Genomic DNA, 25,463 nt, shown 5'->3' with positions numbered 1-25,463 from the left:
GATACTCATTTAAAATTGAGATGAGAAGGAGTTTTTTTTATCTCTGAAGGTAGTGAGTGACTGGAATTCTCTACCTCAGAGAACAGTGTAGGCTAGATCAATGAACGTATTTAAAGAGGAGATAGATTTTTGAACAATTGAGGAGTTGAGGGCTATGAGGGGTTAACAAAAAAGCGGAGTTGAGGCCTTGAGCAGGTGAGCCATGATTGTATGGAATAGAAGGGCAGGTCTTAGAGACTGAATGCTCCACTCCTACTCTTACTCCTTATTAAACCGTTGAATGTCACAAAGAAAGAAAGTGATGAATTTCTATGTGACCGAGGTGGATTACAAGACCATTGATGCCACTTGTAATTCATTAAAGATCTATCTTGTACTGCCATAATTTGTTTATTAAACCGATACTCCCAGTTTTCCAAAACTACAAAGGAATCACTGGCCTGAAGGGGCTCGTGATCTAATCAAATCCACCATAGTCCCACTGGGGTTAACAGGAGGGGAAGAAGGGAGTGGGAGAATGCAAGGGAGACTCAGCATACTTGGCGTATTCACAGATGTGGTCTGGCATCTAGCTCAGAAAAATAGCGCTAGACAGAGGGCAAAAATATCTTCACATTGTCCAAAATTTCTTTCTTTCTGCAGGGAAAAAAAAATCACTTTAACAAAATAAACAAGAGAAGCATTGATTAAATGCTGGCCAGATTGCCTTTCCTCACACTTTAAAAGAAAAAAAACTACATCCAGTTTGAAGAGCCTTTCCCAACTGCTGTGGCTCAAGGGGTTGGTCATAGCTAGGCTTCATTTAACATTTGCTTCTGTTTAATATTTGGCTGATTTTTTAAAGTAATTTTTTTTTGTACTTTCTCTTTCCGTCTCAAGTCTTCTTTGCACAGGGATTTGCTTCATCTGGTCTCTATTAATCGAGTGCCAGACAGCTTTGTGATCTTATTCACTACACCAAAATGAAATGAGTCTTTCAGAGCTAAATATAGGCATGTACCACCCCAGAGACAACTTCAAATCTAAATATTGGACTGTGAGATGAATAGATTGAAATGTTTTTATTGATAATATCCAAAAATTTTGCTTTGTTGCACTAAACTTGTTTTGTGAATGAAACTTTAAGGCATTTAACCATTTACTGGTGTCGACTGTCTGTCTGCTTTAACTACTGGAGTGTCTTTTTAGAAGCTTCAATATGTCACTGGACATCAGACACATAAGATTTAAGATAAAAATTGGAAAAAATAAGTTGTCACTGATTCATGTATCTTTTGATATTAAGCAGCAAAAGCATGAACAATAATCTTAAAAGTAAAATAATGCAGATGCCAGAAATGAAAGGAAAGACAAAAAAAAGTCTTCAAACAGTTAGGTTAGAGAGCATCAGTAGAAGGAGAAATGTTTCAAATTGATGGCCTTTCATCAGAACATGCACTCTCTGACTCTGTCTCTCTACAGTACCACTGTCTTGAACTACCTCAAATGGGTCCTGTTCTCCATTTCCCTTTCTGAAGTCACATCAGCCTCGAAATGTTAACTCTTTTCTCTTTCCAAGCATGTGGCCAGATCTGCTGGGTTCTATTCCCTGATTTCAATTCAGATTTCCAGCATCCGCAGTATTTTGTTTTTAGTTCCAGTATGACCAACTGTTACCTCGACAAAAAATCTTTTCCTTTCCTTCAGGTATCAAAGATTGCAAGCTTCCACATTTCTGCAAGCAACATTTGCAATTTACTTTCATCTGTAGCAAAGAGGTCAGATCCCTATACCTCTTGTCTTACACCATTCTTGGTATCCAGATCTGGCTTCTTTCTTTTATCCCCTTCCTTCATCCCACCGTCTGAGGCTTATCTTCAGCTATTTTCGGCTGACATTGTGAAATTCCTTGAATTTTTCAGACTTCCCACACTTTCCTGCTCCTTTAAGAATCCCTTTTTAAAAAACATGCCTTCGATCAAGCATTCGGTCTCTGAGCTTACTTGACATGGTGTTCAATTTCGTCCAGTTGCATTTCTGTGAACTACGTTGGAATGTTCCAATGCCATAAAAATATCATTGTAATTATTAATATTTCCAGTGTTGTGCTCATATGGTCATGCATGTTGGTGACTAGAACATTTCTCTGGGAAGCAAGGAAGGAGATTGCAGAGCCATTGGCCTTGATTTTTATGTCCTCGTTGTCTACAGGAATAGCGCCAGAAGACTGGAGGATAGGAATAACCCTAGTAACCATAGGCTGGTGAGTCTCACTTCTGTTGTGGGCAAAGTCTTAGAGAGAATTGTAAGAAATAGGATTTATGAACATCTGGATAGGAATAATGTGATCAAGGATAGTCAGCATGGTTTTGTGAAGGGCAGGTCGTGCCTCACAAACCTTATTGAATTCTTTGAGAAGGTGACTAAGGAGGTGGACGAGGGTAAAGTGGTAGATGTGGTGTATCTGGATTTTAGTAAGGTGTTTGATAAGGTTCCCCATGGTAGGCTACTGCAAAAAATGCAGAGGTATGGCATTGAGGGTGCGTTAGAGGTTTGGATTAGGAATTGGCTAGCTGGAAGATGACAGAGGGTAGTAGTTGATGGTAAAGGTTCATCTTGGAGTGCAGTTACTAGCGGTGTTCCGCAAGGATCTGTTTTGGGACCATTGCTGTTTGTCATTTTTATAAATGACCTGGAGGAGGGGCTGGAAGGTTGGGTGAGCAAGTTTGCAGATGATACGAAAGTCTGTGGAGTTGTTGACAGCGAGGAAGGATGTGGCAGGTTACAGCAGGATATAGATAAGCTGCAGAGCTGGGCAGAAAGGTGGCAAATGGAGTTCAATGTAGGTAAGTATGAAGTGATTCACTTTGGTAAGAGTAACAAGAAGATGGAGTACTGGGCTAATGGTCGGATACTTGGTAGTGTGGATTAGCAGAGGGATCTTGGTGTCCATGTACACAGATCTCTGAAAGTTGCCACCCAGGTAAATAGTGCTGTGAAGAAGGCATATGGTGAACTGGCTTTTATTGGTAGAGGAATTGAGTTCCGGAGTCCTGAGGTCATGTTGCAGTTGTATAAGACTCTGGTGCAGCCGCATCTGGAGTATTGTGTGCTGTTTTGGTCGCCATACTATAGGAAGGATGTGGAGGCACTGGAACAGGTGCAGAGGAGGTTTACCAGGATGTTGCCTGGTATGGTCGGAAGATCGTATGAGGAAAGGCTGAGGCACTTGGGGCTGTTTTCATTGGTGAAAAGAAGGTTTAGGGGTGACTTGATTGAGGTGTACAAGATGATTAGGGGTTTAGATAGGGTTGACCATGAGAACCTTTTTCCACGTATGGACTCAGCTATTACAAGGGGGCATAGCTTTAAATTAAGGGGTGGTAGGTATAGGACAGATGTTAGGGGTAGATTCTTTACTCAGCGAGTCGTGAGTTCATGGAATGCCCTGCCAGTAGCAGTGGTGAACTCTCCCTCTTTATGAGCATTTAAACGGGCATTGGATAGGCATATGGAGGATAGTGGGCTAGTGTAGGTTAGGTGGGCTTGGATCGGCGCAACATCGAGGGCCAAAGGGCCTGTACTGCGCTGTATTTTTCTATGTTCTATATTCTATGTGCAGCCCCTAAACAGCAACATTTGAGACACGTGGGCTTCACTATATGGCCATTAGGCACTGTCTTCTTTACCAGGAATACAAGACTTTTATCGAACCTATCTTGGTTCAACTCAAACTCAACATCCACAGGTAAAACTCTTGTTGTTGTAACACTCTTGTGTCACCCATTCCTTTAGATTACTTCTCAGCTGCCTATGTGGGTTGGTAGATAAATGCAACATTACGTTACAATAATTCATTGCAAGGCCGCACAAATCGCTTTGCTGTCTAAAGCATTCATTTTGCACCCATACTGATAACTTGCAATTAAGTGTTTTTTTAATTATTCACTCATAGAATGTGGATGTTGCAGGCTGGGCCAGCATTTATTGTCTATTCCTGGTTGCTTTTGAGAAGGTGAGTTGTCTTCTTGAGTGGCGGCAGTCCGTTTGTTACACCTACAATGTCCTTAGGAAGGGAATTCCAGAATTTTGACCCAGTGACATTGAAGGACCAGTGATATATTTCAAAACCAGATTGGTCAAAGGCTTGGAAGGGATCTTCAAGGTGTTAAGTGAATAAGGAGGGCTGTAAAGGGTGGCACAACTGTCTCACAGTGCCAGTCACGTGAGCTTGATTTTGGCCTTGGTTGACCGTCTGTGTGGAATTTGCATGTTTTCCCCATGCCTGTGTGGATGCTCCAGTTTCGTCCTCCAGTCCAAACATATGCAGGTTAAGTGGATTGGCCATGGCAAATTACTCCATCGTGCAGGTTTGTGCTGGCTGGGTGGATTAGCCATAATGAATGCAGGGTTATGGAGATAGGATAGGGGTGGGTTGTTGCAGACTCAATGGGCCACATGGCCTCCATTTGCACTGTAGGGATTCTACAATTCTAAAGTTGGTGAGCAATCTGATGCCCCCAGGTGGGTAGATTAGGTTAAACTGACTTTTGATATCTAAGCCCACAACAAAAAGACACAAAATTGTGATGAATAAATAAAGGATAAGGCCTAGTTTATGGAATTAAAGAGAGTGAGGGGCACCAACGAAGAGTTTGACTGCAAACAAAAGTGAGAGGGTTCAAAGTGGTTCTTAATGGGACAGAGAGAGGTGTCAAGCCAAATTAATTTGGTGAATCAAGATTAAGGACTGATGATAGACTCATGATAATCCACTAGATATAAGGAACAGGATCATGAAGTTAGCATTACCAAGGGAAAGAGTAGACAGAAAGCAGATGAATACACAGGAACTGGTGGTCTGAACTTCATATGCTTTAATGCAAGGGGTATAGTGGGTAAGGCAGACAAACCTAGAGCTTGGATTGGTGTGGGAGTATGACATTATTGCGATCATAGAGACTTGATTGAAGGAAGGGCATGATGGCAACTAAATATTCCAGGATATAGATGCTTCAGACAGGACAGGAAGGGAAATAAAAGTAGGGGAGAAATTGCATTGCTGGTCAGGGATGATATCACGGCTGTGCTAAAGGAGGACATTATGGAGGGCTTGAGCAGTGAGACATTATAGGTACAGCTGAGAAATAAGGGTGTAATTACACTGTTGAGGCCTGTACAACAGGCCTCCCAACAGTGAGCATGAGGTAGAAGAACAAATAGGTAAACAGATTATGGAAAGATGTAGAAGCAACAAGGTGGTAGTGATGGGTGATTTTATTTTTCCCACCATTGACTGGGATATACTTAGTGTCAGAGGTCTGGATGGGGCAGAATTTGTAAGGAGCATTCCAGAGCAGGATGTCAAAAGTCCAATGAGGGAAGGGGCCATATTGGACCTGGTGTTGCGGAATGGGCCAGGCAAGGTAGTAAAAGTTGCAGTGGGGGACTTCTTTGGAAAAAGTGACCACAATTCTGTAAATTTTAGACACTTGGAGACAAAGATGAGAGTTCTCCTAAGGGAAGAGTACTAAGCTGGGCCAAGGCCAGTTATATCAAAATTTGGCAAGAGCTAGGAAATGTGGATTGGACACAGCTATTTAAAGGGAAACCCACATTTAATATGTGGGAGGCTTTCAAAGATAGGTTGAAGTTAGTGCAGGTTACGCGCGTCCCTTTGAAAACAAGGGATAGGAAAGGCAAGAATCGTGAACCGTGGCAGACAGGAGAAATTGTGCAACTAGCCATGAGGAAAAGGGAAACGTACATAAGTTCAAGCTAAGAACAACACAGACTTTGGAGGAATATCAGAAGAGTAGGACCAATCTTAAACGAGGAATCAAGTTGGCTAAAAAGGGTCATGAAATAACTTTAGCAAGCAGAATTAAGGAGAATCCCAAGGCCTTTTATTCATATAGAAGAAGCAAGAGGGTAACTAGTAAAAGGGCTGATCCACTAAAGGATAAGGAAGGAATGTTGTGTGTCGAATCTGAGAAAATGGTGAGATTCTCAATGAGTACTTTGCATCAGTGTTCACATAAGGAAAGGGACGTGATGAATGTTGAGATTAGAGATAGAAGTTTGTTTACTCTGGATCACTCCTTGTCATAAGGAGGGAAAATGTGTTGGGTAGGCTAAAGGATAATAAGGTGGACAAATCCCCTGGACTGGATGAGATCTATCCGAGGTTGCTGAGGGAGGCTAGAGAGGAAATAATTGGGACCCTGACAGATATCTTTGAAGCATGCTTAAACACAGGTGAAGTGCCAGAGGACTTGAGGGTTGCTAATGTTGCCCCCCTATTCAAGAAGGGTAGTTGGGATATTCCAGGTAACTATAGACCAGTGATGGGAAAATTGCTGGAGAAGATACTGAGGGATAGGCTATCTTGATATTTGGAAGAGAATGGGCTTATCAGTGATAGGCAACATAGTTTTATGCAGGGGAGATCATGCCTAACCAACTTAATTTTAGATTAGATTAGACTTACAGTGTGGAAACAGGCCCTTCGGCCCAACAAGCCCACACCGACCCGCCGAAGCGCAACCCACCCAGACCCCTACAATTACCCCTTACCTAACACTACGGGCAATTTAGCTTGACCAATTCACCTGACCCGCACATCTTTGTGACTGTGGGAGGAAACCGGAGCACCCGGAGGAAACCCACACAGACACGGGGAGAACGTGCAAACTCCACACAGTCAGTCGCCTGAGTCGGGAATTGAACCCGGGTCTACAGGCGCTGTGAGGCAGCAGTGCTAACCACTGTGCCACCGTGCCGCCCACAATTTGAGGAAGTGACCAAGTTGATTGATGAAGGAAGGGCTGTAGATGTCATATTTATGGACTTTAGTAAGTCATTTGTTAAGGTTTCCATGGTAAACTAATGAAGAAAGTGAAGTCACATAGTGTGCAGGGTGTTCTAGCTAGGTGGGTAAAGAACTGGTTGAGCAACAGGAGACAGTAGTAGTTGAAGGGAGTTTCTCGAAATGGAGAAAGGTGACCAGTTGAGTTCCACAGGGATCAGTACTGGGGCCTCTGTTGTTTGTGAAATACATAAATGATCTGGAAAAGGGCATTAGTGGTCTGATCAGTAAGTTTGCAGATGACACAAAGATTGGTGGAGTAGCAGAAAGCATAGGGGGCTGTCAAAGAATACAGGAGAATATAGATAGACTGGAGAGTTGGGCAGAGAAGTGGCAGATGGAGTTCAATCTGGGCAAATGTGAGGTGATGCATTTTGGAAGGTCAAATTATAGAGTGAACTATACTGTAAATGGAAAAAACTTGGGAAAATTTGATGAGCAGAGAGGTCCATTGTACCCTGAAGATGGTTGCACAGGTGGATAGAGTGGTCAAGAAGACATATGGAATGCTTGCCTTCAGCAGACGGGATATTGAGTATAAGAACTGGCATGTCTTATTAAAATTATACAAGACTTTGGTTTGGCCACATTTAGAATACTGTGTACAGTTCTGGTTGCCACATTACCAAAAGGGTGTGGACGCTTTGGAGAGGGTGCAGAGAAGGTTTATGAGGATGTTGCCTGGTATGGAAGGTGCTAGCTATGAAGAGAGGTTGAGTAGGTTAGGATTGTTTTCATTAGAAAAAAAGGAGATTGAGGGGGACCTGATTGAGGTCTAAAAATTCATGAAGGGTATAGACAGGGTGGATAGAGTTAAGGTTTTTCCAGGGTGAGGAATTCAGTAACGAGAGGTCAGGCATTCAAGGTGAGAGGTGAAAAGTTTAAGGGGGATACATATAGAAAGTACTTTACACAAAGGGTGGGAGGTGCCTGGAACACGTTGCCAGCAGAGGTAGGAGAGACAGGCACGGTAAATTCATTTAAGATGCATCTGGACAGATGCATGAATAGGTGGGGAGCAGAGGGATACAAATGCTTAGGAATTGGGCGATAGGTTTAGACAGTGATTTTGAGTCAGCTAAGGCTTGGAGGGCTGAAGGGCCTGTTCCTGGGCTGTAAATTTTCTTTGTTTTTTTGCTCTGTAATAATGTACTAGAAAAGGAATTGACACGATGTCACTTTTGCCTCAACAAACACACAGCAAAGCGTGGAGCTATCATTCTGCTGTTAGCCTTTCCAAGGTATTTGCCGAATCAACCTTTTCAGAAATGTTGTTACAAACCTCTGGAACCGGTGGAACTTGAATCTGGGCCTCCTGGCTCAGATACTAGGACACTATCACTGCAAGAGCCCTGCAATGCAATTAAATGTTCCCTTGACCGGATTTCTAAAAATGAAAACAGGACTCCAAGTTTTTTCTTTGAAAAGTCAATATATATTTTCCCTTCTTCTCCAATGTCTGTTGCAAAGACATTAAATATTAATAACACTTAGGCCTTGAAAGAAATTTCTTCGTTGGTAAAGAAAATAGCAGAACTGACACTGTGACTGGTTCATCCTATCCTCCTCTCTGTCTGGTTTTGAACTTGTAAAGATGTTGCAACCCTATCTAGATTTTATTCAGGATGGAATCTTTCAGAGGAAAAATAGGGCTGAAAGTTAACTTGAAAGGTAAATCATACATAGCAGTCATGCTGTATTATTTCAGTAGCAGATGAGAGAGATAACAGAACAGTGTGGGGTTTGAGCTGAATCCAAGTTTCTATGCAAACCAGATCTGTAGTGCTCAATTCATTGTTGCAGGATTGCCCAATTCCACTTTCTTTTTGTTGGAAAAATGGCTATGTCATTCCCTCCTCGAGAAGTTGGCACAGTTCAGCTCTAATTGTGGATTTACAACCAGTGTCAGTCTGTGTGTTTATAACATCTCACCTTGACTTTACAGGGGAAGTGACCCTTAAACTCAAAGGTAAAGTAAAAATTCGGCTCAATCCCAAGTTTCCATTCCAATATCGGAAGCAGCCTAAGCCGAATAACACTCAGTTTACATTCGGTTAAAATAGCTTCTGTCCCTCCCCCAATCTCCGTACACTCCTCTCTCTTTTAAAAAGTGGACAGTTTTGGATTTAGGGAATGAAGTTTATCCACATTGTTGGATTCTGTTTCATAACATTCATAAGGCTCGAGAGAGTGACATAAAATACACAGCACAGAAACAGGCCATTCAGCCCAACTAACCTAGTTCTGGGAAAATGACCATTTTATAGAACAAACTGAAGGCTGAATTAAAATGTAAGATAGATTATCTTACTTGACACCTTAGATCAAACTGATTTGTTTGCAATACTGGAATTGCTCAAACACTGGAAGATCAGAGAGCTGGAAAGAACAAGCATCGCTATTCCCCTGAATGTGCTCATGTGTGAACTTCTGTTTGTGCTTTGAGGCAGGTTGTTCATGCAAAAGGGGTGTGAATTTCAAATTAACATTATACTGAAATTTGATTCTTATGAACATATGTATAATTTTCAGTGATCTTTACTGGGGATGTGTCTTTCAACTGCATACAATTGGAATGGGTCTTGGAGATAGACAATGCTCAGCCCGAAGACAAATCAATATATTTGAAAATGGGATTTATTCTCTTTAAAATAACAAATTTAAGAAACAATGATTAGATAATATCCTTTGTCAGGTTTATTGTGTTGGCACCTTAGGAGTGATGTCCTACAAGAGCTCAACATGCAAATGAGCGAAAAATCTAGACGTTAACACGTAGCCACAGGGTGACTGCCACACTCAAGGCACAGTTTGTGTTTAGAGATTAGTCTGTACTATATGTTTTAGTTCGGCTGCAAATTTTCTTTTTAAAAGAAATTACAGACCAAAGAGCTTGAAAGACAAGGGGAGCAGCAGGAAACAAAGTATAACAACAATACAGATGTTCACATAGTGCAGAAAACACAAGGCTACATAATGTGCACATTAACTGCCAGTCTCTCTAGGTTAGCCAAGTTTGTGTCAGCAGCCAAATAATTCAAGCAGAGTCCATCTAAAAGCTACTTCAAATTTGAGTGGCCATTGGGAGTCCAACCCATGTTGAGCTGAGAAAAAATGTGCCTAAATTCATGTTATAAAACAAGAACAGCGCAGAGCCAATGAAACACATCCTCAGACAGGTTTCAAGCAAAAAATAAAGAAACAGGAAAGGTTTAAGTAGTGAAATCACAGAAGGAGGAATACTAGATCCTCAGCATGACCAGAAAAGCTAAGGATTTCCATTCTGAGTTCAAACTCTTTAAACAAAAGATACAGCCTTGTTTCAACAGCCAAGCATTTGAAGAACAAATAAAGCAAGCTGTGTAAGATGCTTATAGTAATTTTAATGTGGAATTACACAGACTCACCATCTCAGGCTTACCTCAAGTGGTCCAGAAAAGAAAACACAAAGTTAAGGAACATATTTGAAGGAAGCTGCAAGGAAGAGTCAACTTCAGAATTGACTATTAAGAATTGAGGATTGATGAGGGCAGAGCAGTAGATATGATCTATATTGACTTCAGTAAGGCATTCGACAAGGTTCCCCATGGGAGACTGATTAGCAAGGTTAGATCTCACAGAATACAGGGAGAACTAGCCATTGGATATAGAACTGCCTCAAAGGTAGTAGACAGAGGGTGGTGGCAGAGGGTTGTTTTTTCAGACTGGAGGTCTGTGATCAGTGGAGTGCCACAAGGATCAATGCTGGGCCCGGTACTTTTCATCACTTGCGTAAATAATTTGGATGCGAGCATAAGAGGTACAGTTAGTAAGTTTGCAGATGACAGCAAAATTGGAGGTGTAGTGGACAGTGAAGAAGGTTACTTCAGATTACAACAAGATTTTGATCAGATGGGCCAATGGGCTGAGAAGTGGCAGATGGAGTTTAATTTAGATAAATGTGAGGTGCTGTCCACATCTTAGGAAAGCAAATCTTAGCAGGACTTATTCACTTAATAATAAGGTCCTAGGGAGTGTTGCTGAACAACGAGACCTTGGAGTGCAGGTTCATCGCTCCTTGAAAGTGGAGTCGCAGGTAGGTAGGATAGTGAAGAAGACTTTTGGTATGCTTTCCTTTATTGGTAAGAGAATTGAGTACAGGAGTTGAGAGGTCATGTTCTGGCTGTAGAGGACATTGGTTAGGCCACTGTTGGAATATTGTGTGCAATTCTGGTTTCCTTCCTATCGGAAAGATGTTGTGAAACTTGAAAGGGTTCAGAAAAGATTTACAAGGACGTTGCCTGGGTTGGAGGATTTGAGCTATGTGGAGATATTGAATAGGCTGGGCTGGTTTCCCTGGAGCATCAGAGGCTGAGGGGTGACCTTATAGAGGTTTATAAAATCGTGAGGGGCATGGATAGGATAAATAGACAAGGTCTTTTCCCTGAGTTGGGGGAGTCCAGAATTAGAGGCCATAGATTTCAGGTGAGAGGGGAATGATATAGAAGAGACCAAAGGGGCAACTTTTTCGCAGAAGGTGATAAGTGTATGGAATCAGCTGCCAGAGGAATTGGGTGGAGGCTGGTACAATTGTCACATTTAAAAGGCATCTGGATGGGTATATGAATAGGAAGGGTTTGGAGGGATATGGGCCAGGTGCTGGCAGGTGGGACTAGATTGGGTTGGGATATCTGGTCGGCATGGACAATTTGGACCGAAGGGTCTGTTTCCATACTGTCCATCTCTATGACTCTATGGCTCTATGATGCTCTACAGTAAAGGACAAAAGAATCAATACATCAAATTGCCAGCAGATGCCATAATATGGCCAATGAATGCAACCTTTTCAGAGGCTGCACTATCAAAGTAAAAGATGGAGTCATGATTGCCCCAACATCTATGAAAACCTTTCAGAATGACCTCTTGTAAAAAAAAATAAAGATTGTGGCATTGATTTATCCTGAGCAGACGACAGAAATGCAAAGCTATTGTAATCGATCAACAGCACCATCAAGCAATAGGTACAGCAAACAATGCGGACACTGCATCCAGGACATAAGATACAAATGTGACCTATTGGATCCACCATGAAGCCATCCTTCTTTTCAAGATCTGTGCTAGGCCTGAGGTCCAACAGAAACTGGGTTCTCCTATACAAGAAATTTGGCTCCAAAGATGCTGCCAAAAGTTAAAAAAGACATTTCAACAGAAGGCAGGCACAGCAATGTGGAACAAAGCAAGAAACACACCAGAAGATGCATAAATTTAAGCCAACACATAAAGTTAACAGCAAAACACACCTGAAGCAAGATTCAGTGTGGAAAAACTTCCATCCAGAGAATGAATAGGCTTTACACATGGTAAATGTAATACCTAGTGTGAACAAAGTCACCAGCTGGAAACTTTCAACAATGAACATCATTTACCCAAAGGAAACAGACGAACAAGCATTCAGAACAGAGTCTAACACTGGAGCTAATGCAAGTATCTTAGCAGTTCTGAAAGAAATTTACTAGGAACATTGGAACTCAATAGTATAACTGACAATCACTAAAGTAATTACATACAATGAGCTGCATTGGTACAATGCACTAATACACTAACAATGCATTGTAGCTATGGCAACCCGACATAGAAACTACAAATGTTTTAACTACTAGACATGAGCGGGCTAATAATGACAGCTCTACCAACATGTGCAGCTCTCAACATTGTGACTATCCATGAGATCATCAAGGTACCCATGGTGGCAGAAGAGGACAAGGATGGTTCCATTGAGTCAGTTCGGCACTGACAACATTTTTACCCTGACAGGTTTGATGCCAGAGGACATTTCAAGAATATTCAATCCATCAATCAACACTCCCAGAAAATGTAGCATTCATGAAATTGGAAAGCTTAAATGTATGCTATGCCAAAGCCATGGCACCAGCAACTTTTACAATCACACAATATTCCATTGGTTTCTTTGACCAAAATCACCACTGTTAATGGAGATGACTATATCTTAGTCACTGACTATTTCTCAAGATTTCCAATTGTAATCAATAGTCATATTGAGTGCCATACACATTCTGTTTTGCACCTGAAGAAATCATTTCTGACAATGGGCTACAGAATACAAGTGGGAGAAAGTGAGGACTGCAGATGCTAGAGATCAGAGCTGAAAATGTGTTGCTGGAAAAGCGCAGCAGGTCAGGCAGCATCCAAGGAGCAGGAGAGTCGACGTTTCAGGCATGAGCCCTTCCTGAGGAACGTTGACTCTCCTGCTCCTTGGATGCTGCCTGACCTGCTGTGCTTTTCCAGCAACACGTTTTCAGCTACAGAATACAAATAGGCCTTTCAAGGATATGTGTTCCAATGGGGAGCGAACCAGGTAATGTCATCACTACATTACACAAGGTTAAATGGTCTCACTGAGTGAATGGTTCACAATATGTACAGATTTAACAATTCAGAGCTCTGTGTATCAGTTACCCACACCAGCAGAGGGCAATTGAGAATGACCTTGCCAAGGCACCGCCTATCCAACTTCTCTGAGCTGCTGGATGCATTTCTTGACAAACAAGAGAGCTGGGATATAAGCAGCATGCAGATGGTGAACTAGGATAAAAGGTCAGACTTTCGCATCTCACAACAGGAACTCCTACCCACAGAGGTTTCCAAAGTGCTCCATGAGCCCAGATCACAATATTACAAATTTTTTTTATGGTGCTAAAGGAGGCCATTCAATTTCTCCTCCATGCCAGCATGTTTTATGAGTCGTGGCACTTAACAGAGCAATGCAGCCAGCTAAGGAAAATGTCCAATATACCAATTGTGCACAATGTAAATGAAAGAATACACCCAGAAGATGACAGTTGATAGGTAACAATATCAACAGGATACAAATTGGCACACTAATGACAACAATCAATACACTGGTGATAAATCTGCAAATCAAGAACAAACAAAGCCAAAATCTATACTTCCAGGAAGCTACATCTTAACGGGATCTGGAAGAACTCTTAATCTATCAAAACAATATATATATATACCTTAAGAATTCTGAAGTTGTCAATTTTATAATCACTACCCCTGCGTAACTAACTTTGCAGTTATCCAGTGTTTATGTGCTTAGATTTGTAGCATGTGAGAAATATCTTTGGGAACTATCTTTCATAAATTTGGAGTGATATCATCATCACAGAGTCATACAGCATACAAATAGGCCCCTTGATCCATCATATCTATACTGACCAACAAACATCAAAAGACAGTAATCCCATTTACCTGCACTTGTTCCACAGCCTCCTATGCTCCAGCACTTGAAGGACTCATCCAGATGTGTCTTTAACAGGACAACATGCAAGTAAGTCCCCTGATGTTGTTACATTGACCATATATCACAGATTATTTTGCATTGTAGCATTTGAGATGCAGGCTGCATCTAGAGATTGCTCTGTACTGTATGTATTAATATAGCTGTAAATAAACCCACGAGAGATCTTCAGTTAAATGAAATCCATGCACATTACTTGTGATACATTTAGATAAACAACAATATTATGACAAGATTATTTTTGGTAATTATCTCTCAAGAATTTAGATGGCAGGATTTCCAATGTGGGTACTTTATTTTATGTTATCTAGGACACAAGAAATATGGTAACTCAATTTCAATTACCAAGAAGCAGGCTGCCTAAATCCAAGTTCATTCATAAAGATGCATCAATTGACTGAGGGACAACGAACACTATTGTGAGATCACTGACATTGATCATACTGACAAGACAGCCATGAACAATGGAGAGTGTAAATACAGTTGTGTCTGGTATGCACTGAGTGGTATCAGCTTCAGTTATACCCTCCACACTCATTTCTTTGCTGCTGGGCACTCTGTCAAAAGTTCCATTAATCTTCCTGGTGGGAGATATCAGGACAGCACTTAAGTCAGTGAATCAGGGTTTCTCCAACTCCCTTGCTGCCTTCTGAAACCAGAAATATGGTCAATGTAACAACATCAGGAGACTTAATTGCATGTTAAAGCCCAAAATGTGTGGAGCTACACTCTTACCATTCACTAGAGGCATTATCTCAGGCTTTGATAGCTGTACGATTGTTGCTTCAGTTATTCATGGAGTTTTCACACATTCTGTATGTAGAACATAGAACAGTACAGCACAGAAACAGGTCATTCGGCCCATCATGTCTGCTCTGACCATGATGCCATTCTAAACCAATCTCATCTGCCTGCACATGGTCTGTATCCCTCAATTCCCTGCCTGTTGATGTGTCTTGTCTAAATGCCTCTGAAATGTTGGTATAGTATTTGCTTCTACCACCTCCAAGCTCAAACTACCCTTTGTGTAAAAGTGATGAAGCTGAGCTTTGACAAAGGGTCAGTTAGACTCGAAACATCAGCTCTTTTCTCTCCTTACAGATGCTGCCAGACCTGCTGAGATTTTCCAGCATTTTCTCTTTTGGTTTCAGATTCCAGCATCCGCAATAATTTGCTTTTATGAAACTTGACAGGCTAAGTTTCGATGAATTAGCAGCATGGCTTAAATTGCATGACTGCTGATGTGTCCTGGTTAAGAAGTGTATGTTTTGAGAATTAAAGATGTTTGTCCTGCAATGTGTGTGATTTAAAGGAGTGGTGTGGCTGATATGACTTGGAATGGTGTAACAATGTAAATTAAGAGGACTTATCACAATGTCACTTTTTCTCTGGTGTACAAACACTGACAGAAAACCATGATGTAGAGGTGAAAAATGTGTTGCTGGAAAAGCGCAGCAAGTCAGGCAGCATCCAAGGAGCAAGAGAATCAGCATAAGCCCTTCTTCAGGAATCCATGATGTAGAGGTGCCAGTGTTGGACTGTGTTCGACAAGGTCAAAAATCTCACAACACCAGGGTATAGTCCAACAGGTTTATTTGAAAACTCTAGCATCAGGTGGTGAAGGAGCAACGCTCCAAAGGTAGTGTTTTCAAATAAACCGATTGGACTATAACCTGGTGTTGTGCGAATTTTGACATTGACAGGAAAGGCACACGTTGCTTAACCTCAGTGTACAGCAGGTAAGACACACAAATGTACTCCTGATCACCAACATGGGGGTGTATGAGGAGGCTTATCAGAGTCTGCATTTACAGGAACTAAATTCTGCTCCAAAAACTCCCCCATACAGCAGGCATGGCACCCCACTCACGGTTTCAAAACTGAGTTTTCAGCAGTTAACCTTTCTTTTTTAATTCATTCTTCAGATGTGGGTGTCTCTGGCATTAAGACCAGCATTTATTGCCCACCTATATACAAGAATGTCCCTGATGGAGGAATCCTGTTCGACTCCTTGTGACATTAAAAATTGCTGATGCAGACGTCTCTCAATCAACGTGTACAAGCAAAGAGGATTCTTCTTTCAAAATCTTACCTGCAACTTTCAACTAAAAAACAAGATCAGCAGCTGGCCCTTTGCCAGGCCTCTCATTTGCAGTCTGTGACAGTTCTACTGGCCCCATTTCCCTCCCATCCCACGGTAAGGTTTCAAAAACAACAGACTCTCTGCACGATCTGTCACTGTCCCCGTCCCCACCTTGGCCTCTGAACACTGTCGGGCTCATTGAAACGAGAATGTCTACCAGAACTATGGCTACATTTTAAAGAAACCGATACCTCTTAATCGGCACAAAAGTCACGGACCTTGCTATTCCTTCATGCGCAGCCTACTTAAAAAGGGCTTCAAATCAATTTGAAGCATTGATCGGAGCTGCTGGTTTGAACATGTTTGCACAGATCACAGCTATGTGAAACTGTCCCTTCTGCCTCATAGCTGTCCGCTTCACAACAGATCAGAGAAATAGCAGGTGAAAGTACAACATTAGAGGACTGATTTGGAGATACCGGTGTTGGACTGGGGCATACAAATTTAAAATCACACAACACCAGGTTATAATCCAATAGGTTTAATTGGAAGCACAAGCTTTCAGAGCACCACTCCTTCATCCGAAAGCTAGTGTAATTGGTGTTGTGTAATTTTTAACATTTGAGGAAGCAGGCATGGCCAGATTTGAGTTGCGTCAGTATACTTAGCAATTAAAAAGGGATGAATTATTCTTCAAAAGCAACTTCTGAAACACTAAAATACAAAGTATAAAATCATATTCAATCGGTTAAAATTAAACTCATGGTACAGGTTGTGCCCAAAATGTTTGACTACTAATCACTCACCATGGGCCAAGTACAAACATTTAGGAGACAAGACTTCATTAAATTGTTAAATTTAAGATAACTATTGATAAGCAATTTCAATTCACTAGAAATATTTGCTCTGAACTCAGTTGCAAATGGATTTTGAATTTGTCCATCCATGAGGGAGCTAGAACTGACCTTTATTCAATTGCTGGACCTGTGATTCTCAAAACATCAACATCCAAGATAGTGAATGCTAACAGAAACTGTGTTATCAGGACTTGGTGCAATCAGACAGCCAGTGAGTTGCAGTTTGACCAACTTCAGACCTCTGGTTTGGAAGTAACGATACAAACAAATTGTGGAATTGTTTCATTTCAAGGCACACTGACTATTCTTATCATCACAGATTTAAATATGAATGTAAAGCATTCATGCTCAAAGGTGCAAATGATTTGCATAATTCTGACTGCACTCACCTCCACTTTCTCAAGGGCAATGAGGGATGGGTAATATTGCCAGCGACACCCACATTCTACGAACGAATTTAAAAACAGTGATCAAGCTATCTATTAAAAGCATCATTATTGAAAAATAAACTGCAAGTAGCAATGTGATTATGATCTGGTATCTGAATACAACTGACTTCATTCATAGTCAATTTTTGAGTGGTGCTGGAAAAGCACATCAGGAACAGGAAAAATTGACTTTTCGGGCAAAAGCCCTTCATCAGGAAAGGGCTTTGTTCATATGTTAGTCTGACTTAGACACTGGCATTCTGAATTAACAGGTTGTAGGGTCAATACATACTGCAAATATGCAAGTATAGTCATTGCAGACACTTAAATCATGAAGTGTGCTTCTCTGGTGAAGATATCTTCCTATGGGGTAAGTTTTTCCAGACTAACATTTAATCTGCTTACTTGAGTTTATGAAAGTGATCACATGACAATTGCTGAAATGCAAGAAGGTATCTCAATCACTATATTTCTTCATGATTCCAATAAAAAGTGAAGCTCATCCAACAATGATGAAAAATTGAATGCAATGTGTTTCAGAGTGAAAGTAACAATTGGTGAGGGAATTAGAGAAGCGAAACTATTGAGGTGAGGAGAACATAGATTCAGATGGGTGAGTGAGACATCAGTTGGGCAGATCCCTTTGACTTAAATGATCCTCGTTCAAGCTGGGCTTTCTCTAAATGTTGCTGTCCTTATTGCAGACATTCAGAAATGCAGAGCTGACTGGATGCAAAGGGTGGTATAATGATTGGAACCAAGTGGATCTTATTGACAATGTGATGCTTGACGGGGGCTGTTAAGCTGGGCCAAACATGGAGCCCTGGCTGACATGTGTAAACACACTTCAGGGACTGACTGTGCACATGTAAATAAAAGGTGACTTGGTGACGGGATACGAGCCTCTGTGCAGTTATTTCAGGTGGTTAGTGGCAACGAAACAAGATTGTTTAAAAAAGATAATAAGACAAAAATTTAGTGCAAGAACACGGGGACCCAATCTCCTAATGTGAGGCTTACCATTGACCAGGTAATATTTTCTGATTGTATTTTAGCTCACAAAGCATGGGGACATACCATGAGGGCCAGTAAACACCCATTGATCCATCCAGACTGTCACATACAATTTTGTTATCTTGTCCATTGCAATATACACTTTCACCACACCCAAAAAAAGGAGCAACAAAAGAAAATTCTGAAGCAGGAGAATTTGGGAACAATAATCTGGGAAAATCTTCCCTGTCTCGCCTCCACAAGAAGATCATTTCAATGGGATTTGAATAGAGCCATACAGTCATAGAGATGTACAGTATGGAAACAGACCCTTCGGTCCAACCTGTCCATGCCGACCAGATATCCCAACCCAATCTAGTCCTACCTGCCAGCACCCAATACGCAATTTTTTAAGATGTTGGAGTTCAGTCTGAAATTTGCAGCTTAGGCACCATGTCAGGATCAGTCTAGTCATTAAAACATTTCAGGTTTTGAAAGCAGTTTGCAACTTCCTAACATTAAATGTTCCACTGAAGAGACAACAGATACAATGACAATGAGTTCAAGCGCTGTTGCAGGATTAGAACATATTATGCAGACTGACACATCAATGTGTAGTAAACTGGAGGTTCTACACTATGGAGTTCTTGTGTTTCAAATGAAGCATTAAAACAATTGGTGCAGAAGTTCCTGGCACAATCATCAGAATGATTCCAGATTTGGAGAGCTTACAAGGTTACAAGGTTAGGCTGCAAAAACTGGGACTCTCTGTTGAGGCCGAAGCAGTGAGACTGACCAGATGTGCACAAGATTATAACAAGTTTGGATAAAGTATACAAAGAAATATCTGTACCTATTAGCTGATGGAAAAAGGACTAAGAGACCCATGATGTAAGGCTTTGGGTGAAAGATGCAACAGGAACGCAGTGTGGGAGTATTTTTTCACACTGTGAGTAGTGTCTGGAACTTGCTGGTCACAAAAGTGGTAGGAGCAGATTTCAAAAGGAAATTGGATGGACATTCAAAAAAAAATTTTCTCCATGGTGAGCTGTCATAGACTTTATGAACTGAATAACCTCCATCTGTGCTGCAAGTAATTCTATGTGTCTTTGAGCAAGAACAGGGGAGAGATACCCTGATATCCTACATAGTATTTATCTGCTCATTTATCGATTTGATGCTTGTAAGCCCTTGCTATGTACAAAATGGCTGCAGTAATTCCCTAAATAATCAGTGATTGAACTTTAAAAATACATCATGGGATAATCATGGATGTGCAGCTAATCCCTATCATTTTTCTTGTTTGATTTCATATTATCAGCACTTTCAGTCGCCAAAACACTTTAATTGATAAAAGAGTGGTGCTCTGTCAATTCTCAATTCCCTGATGGTTTAGGGTTGGTCCACATCTTTAATCAGTTGTACGCTTAGAAGTTTTGCAGGATCTTACTGAATTCAGGGTAAAGACAGACTTCCCAAGTGCTGCACGAGGAGAGGACATGTGCAGAATTTGGGTCAGACAGGGAAGGAAATGGTTAAAGTGCTGTATGCTTTCTTACTGGTACCAGAAAAGGGCAGGATTATTGTTCTCATAATCAGCTCAGTTTAGCAGATTCACACTTGCAAATGTAGAAATGGGGGATTGGTACAGTATGCAAAACTGCATACTTAACTGAAAACCACCCTTATTATTACATACTTAACAGAACAGGTGTCCACAGAAATGAACAGAGAAGATTTTGATTGTAAGATGCATATTTAATTAAACAGGCTTCACACTTGACAAGTGCAATGCTTAGTGCAAAAAATCAGTCTGCTTAAAGTTTGGTATTACCTTTTTAAGAAGTGGTGATTTACAATTCTACTGAATGAAATGTGGGATTCTCAACTCTAAGGTTTGTCCGGTAAGTGCCACTGTGTAAAACTAGTGCCCTCTTTTGTCAGCACTTAAGTCTACAATACACATTTTAAGAAGTGTAAACTAGAAGTAATGGAAATATTTTGCAGGTCAGACAGCATCTGTGGAGAGGGAAACATTTTGTGTTTTCTATTCAGGTGAATGAGGTTGTTAACTCTGGAAAACAGAATTTGGAGCCCTGGATGGTTATAAGGTCGGAGGTAAGAAGGCAGGGTTTGGATCTCCTGCAATGTCTCTGAAAAGCATTGCATGAAAGGTAAGTGGTGTTAGGGAGACAGGAATAATGAATCAGTATGCCACAAGAGAAGAGTCCCTTTGGAATTCTGGGAGGAGAGATATATTTGGTGGCAGCATTGTGCTGAAAGTGGTGGAAGTGGTGGAGATTGATCAATTAAATGTGGTGGCTAATAGGTGGAAGGCAAGGACAAAGTGAATCCTTTCATCTCCTTTCAAATCACCTTTCATGGCCTCAGTCTCACCTTGTGAGTAACACAGCAATTTGCACGTCTCCTTTAGTTTTATTTCAGTTACTGTTTCTCACTGCTAATATTTCAAGAGCAGATTGGACCATTACTTTGCTGAACACGCTTTCATCTGAAGCATCGTCTCTGTTAGCTTGCTGTTTTTATCTGTCTGTGCCACTCCATCTTGGGCCTCTCCATCTCAGATGTTTTGGCTCTTCCAACAATGCTTAATGCACGATTCCTGAAATGTAACCTCATTATTTTATTAGCCACTTTGCAGCCTTCAAAGCTCAATATTCAATAACTTAGTATCATGGCTGGAAGATTCCAAAATTTCTCCCAAAGAGTTGTGAATCTGTGGAATTTGCTACCATAAAATGCAGTGGATTCTGGGACAGTGAGTAAACTTAAGAAGGAGTTAGACAGATTTTTAATTGGTAAAGCGCTGAAGGGATATGGACAGAAGCCAGGAAAATGGAGGTGATGAGCATATCAGCTATGACCGAATGGCAAAGCAGACTCAATGGGCCAAATGGACTAATTCTGCTCCTTTATCTTATGAACTTATGAACTTCAGGGCATGATCACTGCCTCCATTTCTTTCAGACCATAGGACAAAAAAGGATGGATGACAAATATTGATCTTGCCAGACTTGCCAACACCCCATAAAAGGTGGCCATGTACAAATTCTTCTTTTGCTATCTTTATCGATCTTTTATTTCTTTATTTGTCCCATTTCTACCCACACATACCTGAATTTTACCACCAACTTGTCATCGTTCAAACACAATTGCTGTACACCCGTCACAAAACTTCCCTTTTGCTCATTTATGCACCCCCCTCTCCTCAGTCCCTCTTTCCCAGTCTTTACACTTGCTCAAAACAGTTAAAACATCTCCAACTGCTGATGAAAGGCCAGAGGCGAAAGCATTAACGCTGTCGCTCTACCCACAGACACTGGCTAATGTGTCAAGTGCTGCTGGATGTTTTTTTTATATTTGATATTTCCAGCATCCATAGATTTTTGAATTTTGTTTTAGTGAATGCTGAACTACAAAAGGAAAATGACTGTCCTGGTGGAAGGCAGCATATGAATACCAATAAATAGTTTAGACTATAAATAACCATTGCACGCAGCTCGACAGCCGTAACTACAGGAGTTCTGCTTAGCAGTTTAAGTAAATACAATCCTTTCTCTCTTGTTTCTGAGATAGCTATGTGCAGTTGGTTCAAAATCTCCTGAATGCTGATTTTAAACGCACCCATTGTTTGCTTGTGCTGCTTTTGACTCTAGCAGTAAGTGTCACTGGCAGAGCACCTTTGAAAATTTTTGTCAAAAAGAACTACTCACTCTTTTCTTTCTCTGCCTTTTTTTCTGTTGTTGCTTTTCTTTTCAACTTATTGCTGTTTAATCTTCAGCCAGGGTTTTGCAACTCCCGTTAGTTCAATCGTACTCACGTGGGGATCAGTGATTCAGGAGATAGAACAGAAGACGCTGGAAATACTCAGGAGGTCAGGCAGCATCTGGGAACCAAGGGACAGGGTTAATGTTGAAGGTGGATGACCTCTGGGGCAAGTGAGAGCAGCAGCAAGTCCTTTTACGGGACAGTAGAGGCAGAATTGCAGGAGAGGTAGCAGAAGACGCAGGGAGGAATCGAGGCAGGACTGAAAGCAGGAGAGATTTAAATCGCAAAAGCGAAGGAGTTTTTAATAAAAGACACAAAGATGGATCTGAAAACATTGGAGTTGATCAAGTGTGGCGCTGGAAAAGGCACAGCAGCTCAGGCAGCATTAGGATCTTCTTCTGAAAATATTGGACAGAATTTTGAACTGCGAGGCAGTTTCACAACCAAGTCAGGTTGGCGAGGGTTTTCACAAAACTGGAAAATCGTTTTACATTGCAACTCTAAAATAATTCCTCCTACTTCTGTTATTTAAACTGAGGTGGGGTGGGGGGAGCGGTGATGTTTGTAGATGAATAGGGGACTGACATTTCCCTGTCATGCAATTTCTATATTCAAAATGGCAACTAACTCAGGATTTAACCCAGTAGTCAGTCAGGCTTCAGCTACAAGACCAAGAGTTTCTCCAGCTATGTGGAGCTCACCAGGGTCAATAAGGTGAGTGCTCTGATGGGCTGGGAAGATTGATGTGACAATAGCTGCACACCTGATTGTACGAGATGCTGCAGCTCACAACATGAGTGTGGTCTTTTGAATCCCGGCAGTGTGGAAAAACACCGTTCGGCCCATCAAGTCTGCACCGACACTCTGAAGAACACGCCACCCAGACCCAATTATCCCCGTAACCCTGTATTTATCATAGCTGGCCTGCACATCATTTGGACTGTGGGAGGAAACTGGAGCACTAGACACAAGGAGAATGTCCAAATTCCACACAGTCACCCAAGGCTGGGACCCACCCAGGTCCCTGGCACTGTGAGGCAGCTATGCTAACCAATGAGCCACTGTGCCACCCCATTAACTGATGATTTTCAGGTGATTTTCAACATGTGAGAAGTCAGGTCTCCTGCATTAGACTTCATTCCCCTTGATTTGATTGTCCCTGCTATCAGCCCTCACTGGGACACACAAGGAGTTTTATACAGCTCTGCTTTGGAGCTCTAATGGAAAGGACAACCGGGATGGGACCATTCGCTGCTGCTGATTTGCTGCCGCCAATTAGCCACTGCCCTTTCACCACCAAGGACGCTTAGCCACCGCCCATTGGCCGCTGAGGACGATTCGCCACCACAAATGTTTGTAACTCATTTCTTTATATAAACCAATAAAATGATATTTATTTTACCTCTTCTTTTATCAATATGTGCTATGCTGTTGTATAAATAAAGGGGACTGAGAAGTATGAAAGAACAGGCGGGTGGGAAAACAATCAGTACATATATATATTTCTGGTAGTGAATAGTCTCCAGAGGTCAAGTGGCCCCTGTGGAGAAACGCTGGTGGCGAATCAGTGGCGGCAAATGTGCCGTGGACCATCGTCACCAACCCAAGGACAACAGTAACACCAACACTAAAGCACTAAATGTAACAGGAACCAGTGGTTGTCCACGCTTTCAGCTAATTTCCCACCCATGGAGAAGAGGATATGGACACAGAGATCAGAATGAAGTGGGACCCCCACCTGACACATGGTCTAGAGGCAAGAGAATCAGCTCCTGCCATCGCTGAGCTCTGTAGGAGGCGTAGACTCACCCAGCAGGTCACTGCTGACTTTTGCAGCTTCGTGAAACAAGTTCTCCTTTCCACAGGCCAGCTGCACATGCATTGCTGGGAACTACCAACGTATCTGTCACTGCTGCACTCTCCTCCCCACCTCCCACTGGTTTCACACTCCCCTGTACCCTCCACCAACAACATTCTCTGCCTCTTGCTGTTGCACTGCCCTCTCGCCTCCTACAAGGAGAGAAAACAGAGGATAGTGAGTGTCTGGAATGGACGATGGGGAAGGTAACTGAGAGGCACATGCACGAGAGGGCACAAAAATGAGGGTGGATGTGAGGGTTTGATGGAGATGTGAAATTCCTGGAAAGTGAGGTCCAGGGAGTGTTGGAATAAGAGGTGCCATGCAGGAAATTGCTGGGAAAGTCAACATGTGGGATTTGGCTCCTCAAACTATTACACCAGTCAGTTTTCCTGGCTTCCAGGATCCTCTCAGAGCACTGTTTGAGGGACCACTACTGACTTCCTCAGTCAATCCCATCTACACATTTTGGTTGAAGAGGTTGACCTTTTCCTCCCACACTTGGTATATACCACTTCACTGCATCCCTCAGATTGTGCTGCAAGGTCTCCACAGTATAGCAGCCTCTTGGCTGCTAAAACACAGATAGATTGCCAACTTGGCCAAACAGCAAGGAATGCTGGATATATCAGCCAAGTAAATGCCTGATGTCTGGTTGGAGTTGTCTAACTTGTTTTAAGGGGGAACCAGACAACAATGCATCCCAGGTCACCTATATATTCCATTGGTTACTAAAGCCACAAAACTCAATGCACTGTTCAGCCATTCTCACTCATGTCATACCTTTCACTATAACTGACTTGACAGATCTTCCTGGCTATCGTCTCTAGTTGGTTGTGAATTTCATTGGATGGATATGCTGCAGGCTGAGCTAAAGGGTTTTGGCAAATCACTACCAACAGAACAGACAGGCTCCTGACCTGAAAGCAATCTCCATGCTCTGAATAGGCCCATTTTGATAAGATTTCATTCAGTAACTTAGCTGCACTTCCCACTCGCTGCCTGACCTACAGAATGACTCATTCCAGCATTTTCTGTTTCTGTAATTTTCAGGTCAGTGTTCTGCTCTCTTATCAGTGATTCAACAATTTCTTTTCTCTCTAATTAATATGATAGCAATACAATCAGAATTGAGAACCAATTGGATATTAAACCGTGACTGGTCTTTATAACTGGAAATCTTGAGACTCTCTCGTATAGGAGCAAGGGAGAAGCATGGTGGTTCCAATGTAAAGTATTTCTCCCATCCAATTAACACCAAACTGTCACTTGCTTTGTTTTAATTCCCAATGTTGTAGCAAAAATTAG

The sequence above is a fragment of the Hemiscyllium ocellatum genome, chromosome 8 (assembly GCF_020745735.1).
Source record: "Hemiscyllium ocellatum isolate sHemOce1 chromosome 8, sHemOce1.pat.X.cur, whole genome shotgun sequence".
In the NCBI taxonomy this organism is placed as follows: domain Eukaryota; kingdom Metazoa; phylum Chordata; class Chondrichthyes; order Orectolobiformes; family Hemiscylliidae; genus Hemiscyllium; species Hemiscyllium ocellatum.
Note: the sequence above shows the minus strand (reverse complement) of the source record.